This window comes from Enhydra lutris, unplaced genomic scaffold, assembly GCF_002288905.1.
Source record: "Enhydra lutris kenyoni isolate GAN:26980312 unplaced genomic scaffold, ASM228890v2 scaffoldscaffold82, whole genome shotgun sequence".
Taxonomy (NCBI): domain Eukaryota; kingdom Metazoa; phylum Chordata; class Mammalia; order Carnivora; family Mustelidae; genus Enhydra; species Enhydra lutris.
The window spans coordinates 3,773,002-3,785,069 of NW_019154166.1; the positions used below are offsets into that span (position 1 = coordinate 3,773,002).

General features: G+C 46.5%; 1 protein-coding gene across 2 annotated transcripts in view; it reads right to left on the reverse strand.

The window, feature by feature from the left end:
* Positions 1 to 12,068, reverse strand: part of LOC111161111 (syntaxin 8) — a 243,406-nt gene that overhangs the window by 198,933 nt on the left and 32,405 nt on the right. The window lies entirely within an intron of this gene.

Genomic DNA, 12,068 nt, shown 5'->3' on the forward strand with positions numbered 1-12,068 from the left:
AAACAGAAGTGGCCTCTTCATTATCTGTCTCACAGGCTATGTGACACCAAAGGCACAAATACGATTTCTCAACAAGATACAACGTTGCAACCACAGATTGTGGCATTTCTTATTAAAGAGGGTTGGATTGCGTAAGAAAGAAACAGATACGGGGTTTCAAATCCGATCTCACAGACACAATGTAGCACTCAGGCCATAATAAATAAATTCTGAATTATCAGTCTTAATCTTTACTGGCCCTAGTAGCCCACACACCCCTTCTGTGCCAGGCAGAGTGGCGTCCTTGCTGTCCCAGGAACAGAAAACACATGCTTTCAGCCTCGGTTTATAGGATTTTCATCTCCAGTATTTCCCTTCCTGTCCGCACCTGCCCACATTCTGTCCAAGCCTCAATGACCACCTTGTTCATGAAACCATCTCTGGCCATTTCAAGCCACAAATGAACAGTCATTCCTTTGGGAGTCTGGTTCATAGGAGTCATAGAAAATGATGGTGACATCATCATAGTCGTGGTCACAACGGGGGTGACACGTAGCAAGCACACGCAGCGAGCACAGCTCTAAACGGTGTGCACGCATTCACTCACCTCTCCCCCACTCGTGACTCCTCTAGTACTTTGCACAGTTCTTGTGTTGCCTGGAAGTAAGTGCTACCCCACCACTGAATCTTTTATGTAGGTGAGCCTCACGTCTACTAGCTGCCGGCAGGAACCGGAAGTCACCCTTGGCGGGACTTGACCCCCTGCCCCAACCCAGAGTGAGCAGCTGTCGACACAGGTTCAAATCCGGGCCCCACTCCCCTACCAGCAAATCCGGACAGCCAATCTCACCACCGAGGGCTGCCGGGGAGGAAATAAAATAATCCATTTACTCAACAAACATTTATTCGAGACTTAGTATGTGGTAGACATTCTCATTCAAGGGAATGAGAACAAAACAGAATATAGGAGAAACAGGCCAAAATCTCTGCACTGACAATGTATGCTTTTTTGTTATGGGAGCTCCTTCCTTTCTGGTGGTGGCGGGTGGGAGGGAGCCCAGGTGGGAAATATGTGGAAAGCCTTCAGTGCCGTTCTTGGAAGATAAGTTATTCAACCAATGGTAGCTAGTCTCGTTCTCTTGCTGAACGCACTGCGCAGCCAGGGCAAATACCACGCATATGAGACACTGCGCACACTAAGCATGAAGAGCTGTACCAACTTCATGTTCAGTCGAGCACCCTGGAACCTAGAGAAGATGCTACATATGGAGAAACAAACCCAGGCAAGAAGAAAGCTTTGAACTTCCTTGGACTCGGATTTTAAGCACAGGGCTGCGCTCTACTCAAGGACACAGATGTGCCCAAGAGAAGCACAGCTTGCTGCCATCTTGTCAAAATGGCAGGTTCACTGCTGTAAGGCCTTCCTTTACCTGGGGCCCCAAGGATCTAAGACTTCAAGATGCTGGATCTGTCCCTAGAATAATCTGATTCAGGCTCATCTAACTCTGAAGATGGGGAAGAAAGCATCGGAGAAGGGGAAGGAAGAGGAAGTTCACAAAGTGTTCTTTGACTCTACCAGCTCCTTGCAAACACCACTCTGGCTCAAAATAGGACTCCCACCCTTGACCTTAGCCGAAGGGCCAGGAAGCGATCAAAACAGGACTCCTATGGGAGGCAGCGTATGGAAGCAAGTGCTAAGACCAGTGCAGTGGGTCAGAGGCCCAGACAGTGACCTCAGCAGCGTGCGGTCTGTCACCAGCTCCGAGCAGCCACCCGCTCAAATGAGTACACCACACCTGCACGGACAGTGGACATCGTTCCTCCAAAGTTGACGCTGGAATGTCCCGCGGGTGGCTCTTGCCACACTGAGAGCGCGTTTTTACAAACGATTAAAGAAGAAAACAGAACAGATGTAATCAAACGGATTGAGCAATCTCAAAAACAACAAATGAGAACTACGGCCTTTACATATCTATCTATATTTAACGCATATGAGAGAACACAGGGCCACATGGGCACTGCTTAATATTAACATCAAACACACAGGAGCCCAGCAGACATACGGGAAAGATTTCCCGGGGCTGAAGGCAGACCCACAAAGGCCTTAAGCACTTACAGAACGGCTCTGGTCTCACTCTCACATAGTTCCATATAAAAGCAGTAGTAAGCGGCGTGTGACTGGCCAAAGTACACCAACGCCAACATGCTTCCCTAACGCCTCTCTCCTTGGTTATCTGATTCCAAAGCACTGGAAGTTTGGAAACTTTCCAAGTTTGGAAGTTCAAGGCTGAACTTTGTCTGTCTCTGGCCCTGGTGCTTATACTTTGTTGATGCCCCAACTCCAGTGGGAAACTCAGCAATGGATACGTCTTTAACTGCGGGCGCAGGTAAGATCACAGGCATCAACGTTTGCAGAAGACTTGATTTTCTTTTCATGAGTATGTTCAAGTTAATATGTGGAATGATGCCTGTTATTACTCAGCATTCTCTGAGGCAAGAAGGAAAACATGAAAGACTTTAAGACATGATTCCTGCTTTCAAGGAGTTTACCATCGAATTGAAAACAGAAACTAACCACACGCGACATAATTATTAACCAGAAGAGGATCACAGCTAGCCTCGTATCCCTGGCCATTCCAACAACCTCTTCAGCTCTGTTCTTCTCACCCATAGAACAAGCAAACGAAGTAGGTCAATGATGTCCAACCTGCTTTCTGGCCCAACCCTGAAGGAAGAGGACACCTTCATTACTAGGGGAAGACTCACTTTGAGAAGAGGGAGGCAGGTGTTTTTTATAAACCTGCAGCAGAGCACTTTCACTCGGAAATCACTGAATTAGATGATCTTGAAGGCCTGTACTTAAATTCTCTCTCACGAAGTACAAAATTGCATAAATAAAAGCGGGGGTGGGGGAGAACATTTTCCCCCACAGAAACTTATTCTCTCCCCCCATTTTCCCAATTTTAATTTAAGAGCACTACTGACCCATTGGCTCAGGATCAAAATCTTGGCACCAACTTTGACTCATAACCCACAGCATCTACTGCATTAGCAAACCCATCAGAATATATCTAAAGTCTGACCATTTCTTCTCGTGCTATTGCTTCTATGCCATATCCCTTCCTGTCTCCTGCTTCTGCTCCCACCCTCCACGATCTAGTATCACCATCGGCATAAAATGCAACGCCTTTACTAGAACCTACAAGCCACACTAGCCTCCTTATTGTTTCTAGAACACAGTGCACACCTTCTCATCTCAGGTCCTTTGCACCTGCTGTGCCCGTGGGGTTAAGGCACTCTTCCCACAGATGGCCCCGCGGCCTTGCCCCCTCACTTGATTCTCCTCTGCTGAGATATCATCTCCTCAGGATGTCCCCTGACTACTCTTATCTCTGGGCTGCCTTAGTCAGTTAAGTGTCTGACTCTTGGTTTAGGCTCACGTCATCTCAGGGTCATGGGATCGAGTCCCGAGTCAGGCTCCAAGCTCAGCAGAGTCTGCTTGAGATTCTCACTCTCCCTCTGACCCGCCCTCTCTCTCTCAAATAAATAAATCTTTTTAAAAAATAAAATAAAACAGTACCCTTCTCTGCAACTCCTAGGCCTGCCTCCTCCTCCTTTTGCATTATTTTTCTCTATAGCACTTCAACAACTAGCTGTTAGATAGGATGTAATTATTTATTTCCTGCCTCCCACACCAGACTAGAAGCTCCCCGGGGTAGGGACTGTCTTGCTCCTCATGATAACCTCTGTGCTCAGCGAAACAGGCACTGAAGGACAAAACAAAGTTGAGGGAATTAACTTATCCAGCGAAAACCAGGCCTGAATGAATCAGTCCATGCAGTCAGGAAATGGTAGTGTCGCACCATCGTGCCGTGTTGTGTGTGATTTCAGAGGCATTTCACTGCCCTGGTCTCATTCATATTGTACACAAGCCTGTGTGTAAGTTAGAGCGGGTATTACTGACCAGAAAACCAAGGAAAAGAGATATCACGTGACTTTCTGGAGGTCGCGCACTTAGCGGCAGAGCTACAGGTGACGCCCACCTTTTCGCACTTTTTTTAAAAGATTTTATTTATTTATTTGAGACACAGAGAGAAAAAGAACACAAGCAGGGGGGAGGGTCAGAGGGAGAGGGAGAAGCAGTCTCCCTGCTGAGCAGGGAGCCTGATGCAGGACTCCATCCCAGGACCGTAAGATCATGACCTGAGCCAAAGACAGATGCTTCACCGACTGAGCCCCCCAGGAGAACCCCCGCCTTCACGCTCGACCCAAGGCGCTGTCTCTCCACCATTGCAGGGGAGGCCTTCTGAAGGTAGGGAGACTCGACAGAGCCTTGCACGGTGGGTAAGGGTTAGCGGTATGGGGAGGGCGGGAAAGGACACACACGTGGATGAGGTCTCTGGGGCAGGGGCTGTGAGCCATACGGGCCCCGGACGAGAGTGGAGAGGGTGGAAGCTGGAGGGCTGGGTCTAAAAGCATTAATCCCAGGGTGTGCCTGCATCTGCTCTCCTCATCCCCTCCATCCTCACTCCTGCACAACCTTATCATTTTCGCACGCTCGTTGTTTCCCATCCTAGAAATCCTCCGGTTCACAGCCAAGTTTCCCTAAAGAAGGAACTATGCTTAGCAGCCTGACTTCTGCTGCCGTCTCAGGCTGCCCGGCCGCTCTACAAAACTCTTCCTCCTCCCCCGTGGTCTCCTTACTGCCTGAATGTTCCCTGTTGCCGCTCTGCCCCTTGTCCAGTCCTCATATGTCATGGCCGACCATAGCCCTTGACAGTAGCCCTTATCTGTGACCCAGCCTCTCCTCCCTTGGCTTCCTCCAGGCTACACCCCACCCCGCCACGGGCAGTCGCTTCTCTGTAATTTGCAAGGCCCTCTTCCTCCACCTGCCCCTTAAACAGTCGTGTTCCTCAGCAATTCCATTCAGATTGTCTCTTCCTCCCATCTGATCTCTCTCTGGGCAATGCTATCTGCTCCTGTGGCTGCAGGCTGTCCGAACAGGAGCCAGCAAGAGAGCTTGGGGGCCTCAGTCAGTAAGCACCTGCCTTCAGCTCGGGTCATGATCCCACGGTCCTGGAATCGAGTCCCACCTCTGGCTCCTTGCTCAGCAGGGAGCCTGCTTCTCCCTCTGCCTGCAGCTCCCCCTGCTTGTGCTCTAATAAATAAATAAAATCTTAAAAAAAAAAACACCAAACCCCAGGAGCTAACAGGTGCCCACGTACTTTTTCTGACCTGGTACAAGTGAAATAGGACACATTCTCTTGGGTCCTTATGGCAGTGGGTTCGTAACGGGGGCGGCGGGGGGGGGCATTCTCCCCTCCCTAGCAGGGCAGGATCAGAATCTGAAACCCCACATATCAAAATCCAAGGGAGGCAGGTCCTCTCTCCCCGCATCCTGATTGAAAATCACCATGCTCAAGACTTTCAGCTTCACCTCTACCTATGAAATTGTCCTGCAGGCTCCCCTTGCACATAGGTCTTCTTGTTTTGGGACCTCTGACTGGGTATTCCACTGCAAACCCAACACACTCCAAATCACACCTATCCTTTCACCCCATAGCCTCTCTTCTACGCGCACGCACTCTTTAGGTGAGCGGCAACACTAGATTCCCAAGACACCCAAACCTGTCTCCCTTGTATGATTTTTGCTCCCCCCCCCGCCCCCCCATCTCATCCATTCCCAAGGCCTCCCTCAGGGCCGTGCCCAAGTCTCAGCCCTCCTTCCACCACCCCCCGCCCCGCGAGTGCTGCCTTGTTTTAGACCCTCATCACCTCGGGTCCCCGCGCTCCAGGTCACCGCATCCAAATCACCTTGTGCCCCGTGGCCGGAACTCTCCTTCTAAAACAGAGATCTGGCCGGCACATTTCCCTCCCTTAAAACTTTCACAGTTCCCTAGAAGCAACAGACAACATTTTAGCTCAACAACGTGGCCCCAAGGATCTCTGCCACTTTGTCTCCCAGAACCCGGGTCCCTACCCTACTCTTCCTCTGGCCCCACAAACCGCTCACGGCTTCTCAGACAAAGGCACAAACTTCCACGCTCTCATGTTTTTGTATGAGTCTGGAGGGTCCCCACCCCCCACCCTTTGTCCATCTGGCAAAATTCTATTCATCCCCTAAGGCTCAACTCAAATGTCACTTCTCCTGTTTGGTCCTTCCTGATCCCCATCCCCACCCCCCCTTCCCCTGAATCAATCACTCGCGGGCGCTCCCATGGCACTTTGTTCAAAACCTCCAACGTGGCATTTATCAAGCAGGATTGTAGTGAGTTATTTACTTATCCGTCTCCCTTCCTAAATTATGAGCTCTGCGAGGAAAGAGGCCACATGACAGTCATGTTTATATCCCTCATAGCCAAAAAAAAAAAAAAAAAACCAACCCAAAACCCCCAAAAAACCAGTGCCTTGCAACATGTCAAAGAACAAGCATTCAGTACATGTTTATGCAACAGAACCAGGAAAACCACTGAGCTCTTTAGGCAAGAAGGAGACAAAATCAAAGCAGTATCTAACATCTTCATCTTGAGAGATTTAAAAAAAAAAAAAAGCAAACAAAACTTAATCAGTTGTTGGGTGCCTCTGAGTCCAACAGCAGAAACTAATAATGTTGAAGCAGATGAAAAGGGTATCACCAGAAAGAGAATTCTTTTACTGAAACACAGTACAGCTCAACCCTGCTTTCAAAACAACACGGAGGGAGTGCTTCTCTTCTAGAAGGAAGTTAAGGAAGGGAAATGCTAAACACTACGTTCTGGAAGCTAGGGGAGACTGGAAAATTTTTTTTTTTTTAATATACCAGTTATTTTTCCTCCATATTCTTTCAGGATGGAATTTCTCTAGCGAATACAACTTCTGAAATGAACACATTAATAAATGGGTTGGATACCTGTCTTATCAAGATTTTATACCAAAAGGTTTCACAGTTGCTTCTAAAGATATAAAAATATTTCATTTTTATCCCCAAAAGCAAATGATGTGCATGAAATTATGATACTACCTGGGGGTGGGGGCCGGGGCAGGTAACCCATGTTTTTCCGCTGACAAATGGGCTGAAGCTTGTTGGGAGCTGGTAGGGAAGGGCGTTCTCATCACACAGATATTGAAAGAGCAGTGAATTCCTAGAGGTAGGTTTCCTTCGTTGTTCTTAGCATCTCAGAAAAGATGTCCAAGTGACTATATAAAATGTCTGTTTTGTCTAGAAAAGTATCAGCGTTTGAGTATTCACAGACCACAGGGCGGTGTGCAAACAGGACCAGAGAAGGTATTTCTAGGGTGTCCATGAGCTGATTCAGAGCCTGTGAAACTCTGCAATTCGACTTGTCCAAAAAGATGAGAAAATGCTACCGCGGTATGCAAAGGGTAATTCCTTTCTCCGAACTTTTCTTGGCAGTTTCTTTCCACGAATATAAAGATGCACACGGGCTCAAATTTCAATCAGAAATAGATTCTTTGACATAAATTCTTGGGAGGCAAAATCTGGCAACAATATGCGGCCTGGATTACGCTGAGGAGAGGCCACAGGCGGGGAGGGGGGCCAGGAGGCTGGTGGAATTCAGGTGGAAGGTGACGGGGGTCTGGATGAGGGAAATGACAAGGGGGAACAGCAAGAGAGGGACAATTCCCGCAGTGACTCACAGGAAAACTCCCCAAGCGTTGGTGAACAGACCAGAAACAGGGTATAAAGATTTTCAAACGTGAGGGGCTCGGGGAAGTGACACAACCTAGCGGAAGAGGAATTTTTTTATTTCCTTCTAGAATCTTCTCGAACTTCTACATAGTTCCTAAGAGTGACCCGAAAGTAAAACTGCTCCTGCTACTCTCTTGTGGTCCTGTTTGCTAGATGGGCAACCTCTCTAGGCCAGGACTCTATCCTGTTTTTCTGTACCCCGTCCACCTGTCTATCCATCCTTCCAACAAGTACTTCCTGAGCACCTTTGACAAGCCAGGCTCTAAGCTTGGGGCTTGGAAGTGAACAAGACAGACCAATATCTGACCTCATAGGAGCTGATACTCTGGGGACCTTAAATGGCCTCACATTGTGCCTTCTGCAAATACTCAATAATTGTTTTTGTGAAGTTGAACACATCATCTTTATTGAGTCTGAGGCCAGAACAGGTAAGAACTCAAACAAGGAAAATATCCTCTTACATATCACCCAAGAAGACCCTTCCATGGCATCTCTAAAATCTACTGCAGTCAAATATTTTTCTAGTTTTATCCATGCCCATGTTTCCTTTCCTCCCTGCCAACCACACCGCCCAACAACAAGTGTTAATGTTAAGTTACAAACTTGACAAGATGGTTCACAGAAGAACAGAAATGGAAGCTGGAGAAGGTCCTGGCCAGTTTTGACCTCCAAACCCAAATTCAGAAATCCCGGTGTGCTTTTCCTAAGGGTTACCCAAGCAGCCCCAAATCAAGAAAAGAAAACCAAAAGGAACAGTTCTTTACCCTAAGCGTTTGATTGCCAGGGGTCCTGAAGAGTAGAAGAGGGGATACAGGGGTGGTGTAGAAAACTGAAGACTTCTAAGTGAGATGAATTAGCTGCCAGGCCAAATTTCTGGTGACCGAGAGCCATCTGCTGGTTGTTGCTTATAATTCAACTACAGAGCACTCAGCAATGAGCATTATACTTATAAGCAGCTCCTTCCGTAAAGCACTCCTGAAAACATGTTTGGAAACAGAATGAGCCAAAGTCAACAATATGCTTATATATTGGGGGGGGGGTGCTCAATTACAATGGCCCTACATCTCCCATTCCATTCTTCACGACCAAGAACACTCGAACAACACATCTGTTGGGCACCCAACTGATGTTAACAACTTACGTTTAAGCATTCGGCATGACCAGTGATCTCCATCTTTGCCTTGACTCTACGACCCGCCCCCATTTGCTTTCATCCTCACTCATCTTATAAAATAAAAATAAAATGCAGTAAAATATTCACTTAATTGCGTGAACTAACTGTTCTGCGACAAAGATGCAAGCGTGATAAACGAAATTTTTAGCAGGCAGAAGGATGATCAACGGTGGTAGAAATCTGTATCAGCTGATGTACAAAAATCCAAACCTGGCATTAAAAGACGGGCTGCGGGTGTCTGTGAATAATGTGTATGCATCCAAGATGCGCCAAAGCCACCACTCACCTGCATGGTCATCATTTCCACCACAACCATCCTGTTTTCAATCACATCAATTCATCTAGTTCCCATCTAAAAACTGAATTCTCAAGACAGGCACCCAGGCTTTTAACTGTGCTTTTCACTTTCCCTCTGGGGACAGGGCCCGGGAACCTCTACGTGCCCTGGGGTATCTCTATGGACAGATGGACACCAGGATGCAGATGATATGCGACGTGATCAGTCGAGAAAGAGGAGGATTCAAGAAAGCACCCAAGTAAGAGGGAAAATACGCGAGTTCTACTGACTCTATGACGGCCATGTTGGCTATGTCAAGTCTCATTTCTCCACCTTCTCTGCCTCCCCCAGCTCTCAACCTGTTCTTATCTCCTAGACCATGCATGGCCCACAGCTCACGATTCAGCACTTACCTGTCAACTCTCATGTACCCTTCTCTAATCGGGCCAGGACAGAAAGGGCTCTCCAAAGGGCAGGCCATTTCTGGATCCCCCTCTGCTAAGAGCCGTGACAACACATGGCTAGCTCTGTTCACAAAGCACTTTACGGAGGCATAAACATACCCCTTCGCCTACCTTTATCTCATCAGGACTTCACAATCTTTTGTGGAGTCGTGATGACCTGCATTTTTACAAAAAATGATGGAGTCAAAATTGAAACCCAGGTTTTTTAATACCAGACCCTTTGTTCCCACCACTAAATTACACAGCAGAGTTTGTCATATAGGGCTTGAATGTATGGAGGGAACCACTGTGTGTTACGAACCAGGACCAGGAAGAAGGACAAAGTACTCGAAGGAGAAATGAACCAGTGAGGGTCCCTACGAGGGAACTATGGAAGGAGACCAAAATCGGGGGGGTGGGGGCGGCAAGAGAAAAAACTACAGCAAAGGACAGGGAGACCTGAGTTCTAGTTTTTCGCTTTGATTTATTCACCTTGGGTACAATGGCTTCTCCACGCACTAGTGTCCCTATCTGCAAAGCAGCACTCCTCTCTCCTCTCTTACCCACAAAGAGTATTATGAGGCTTAAATAATATCTGAAAGTGCTTGATAAACAGACAAGAGAGGGCAGGAGAAACAGAAAACCCTTTTGAATAAACCAGAAAATGCTTTTTTCAGTTTCTCACACATTTTCACTTATAAAAAGCCCAAGTTGACACGTATTAGATAGGCCTTTTTTCAAAAAAAAAACAAAAACAAAAACAAAAAACAAAACCCCACAAGTAACTTATGATACAGTGCACGTAGGTGTTTTTTGGGTTCTTCTCCCTGTTACTTCATAGACAGGAATTTTCTTTTTCAATTCCCACGTGCTTTTTAGAATTTACAATTAATACACACAGGGGTAGGAAATCTTATTACCTTCCCATCAAAAGTCACAAATATATCAGAGGTTAAAGACTGCAATTCAAAACAAGATACTGTTTGTTGCCCATCAGATCAACAAAACCCAGCCAGTTCTGTAACAGGGCACAGGGCTCCGCCATATGGCGCTGGGGGGTACTGGGACGCAATGAGACTTTAAGGAACAGATCTGGCAGTGCCTGCTGAACTTGGACACCCATCCCTTCATTCTAGCCATATTGGGGGCCATGTCCTACAGAAATAGAAGCCACGTCACCAGGGATCCCAGCTGCTGCATTTACTTGTCATAGCAAAAAAACGAAACAACTCAGCACCCATCAAATGGGGAGTGGTTGGATGAATAACTGCTTATTTATACTGTGGAATAATGCAGCTATTGAAAAGAATTTGTTAGATCTACTGATTTGGAGGTTGGTTCGAATTTAAATGGAAAATGTAAATTACAGAGTGATATATATAGGACAACTCTGTTTTCACAAAAAGAATAGGAAAGGAAAATGCATACCTATGTAAATATATTTGCAAATATTTGAATAAACACAGATAAATGCAGGGAAGGAAACCATTCAAACGGTTAACACTACTTACTTCAGGATAATGGCACTGCAGGGAAAGAATGGGAGCGAATTAATTTTTGGCTACCTCTCAGTATGGTTTGACTTGTTATAATGAGCCTGCATCGTGTTGATAATTTGTTTCAAATCCAATTAAGGACGAGTCATTTCCACAGGGAAGGGGATCAAGGGGAGGGAAGATATTAGGGGAATAAAGACCCACGACATTAAGTGAAGACCGATAGAAAGTGGTATTGAACGCATCCCTCTGCTTTTAATATCAAGAGTAGGAAACAAACACTAAAATCAAGAAATGCCAGAATCACACATTTTTTTCCCCCCGGGGGAAAGAGCAATGGAAAAGAAAGATCTAAAGGTGAGGAAGGAAGGCGGGGGGGGGGGGGGGGGAAGAAACGGGAGAGGGGCGGGGCGGGGGGCTACAGTCACCAAGGGCAAGTCTTCAAATCACAAACAGGGCTGCCGTTAATGGAGGAAGGGAAGGAGAGAAAAAATGAAGACAGAAGGGGGACAGGGCTCCTTTTCTGAAAGTGGGCAGAAGAGGCAAGCCAAGCACTCCCTCTCTCACTTTCAAGGGTAAAAAAAAAAAACCCAACTTTTCAAAATCTGCACACTGGGAAGGGCTGAGTGGTTTTCTTCTAGTTCTGCGGACTCACATCTCCATCTTCTGGTCTGTTCAGGACATAGCTCTTGGCGTGTGTGAGTGTGTGTGTGTGTGTGTGTGTGTGTGTGTGTGTGTGTACACACATATGTATCCATATGAAAGTGTATATATGTTCGTATCCTCACACATAAGCATATATGATTAAATATATATGTGTTTTTGTAGTGTTCTTAAGTATACATGTACTACAAGAGCTTACATTGTATGTACTACTTATTACACTATGTGTTACATTATATATGTAAGTATGTATACATATACATGTACACATACAGGTATATACACACTTGTCTGCATGTGTAATACATAAAAATGTACGTATGTATACATGCACTTATATATATAT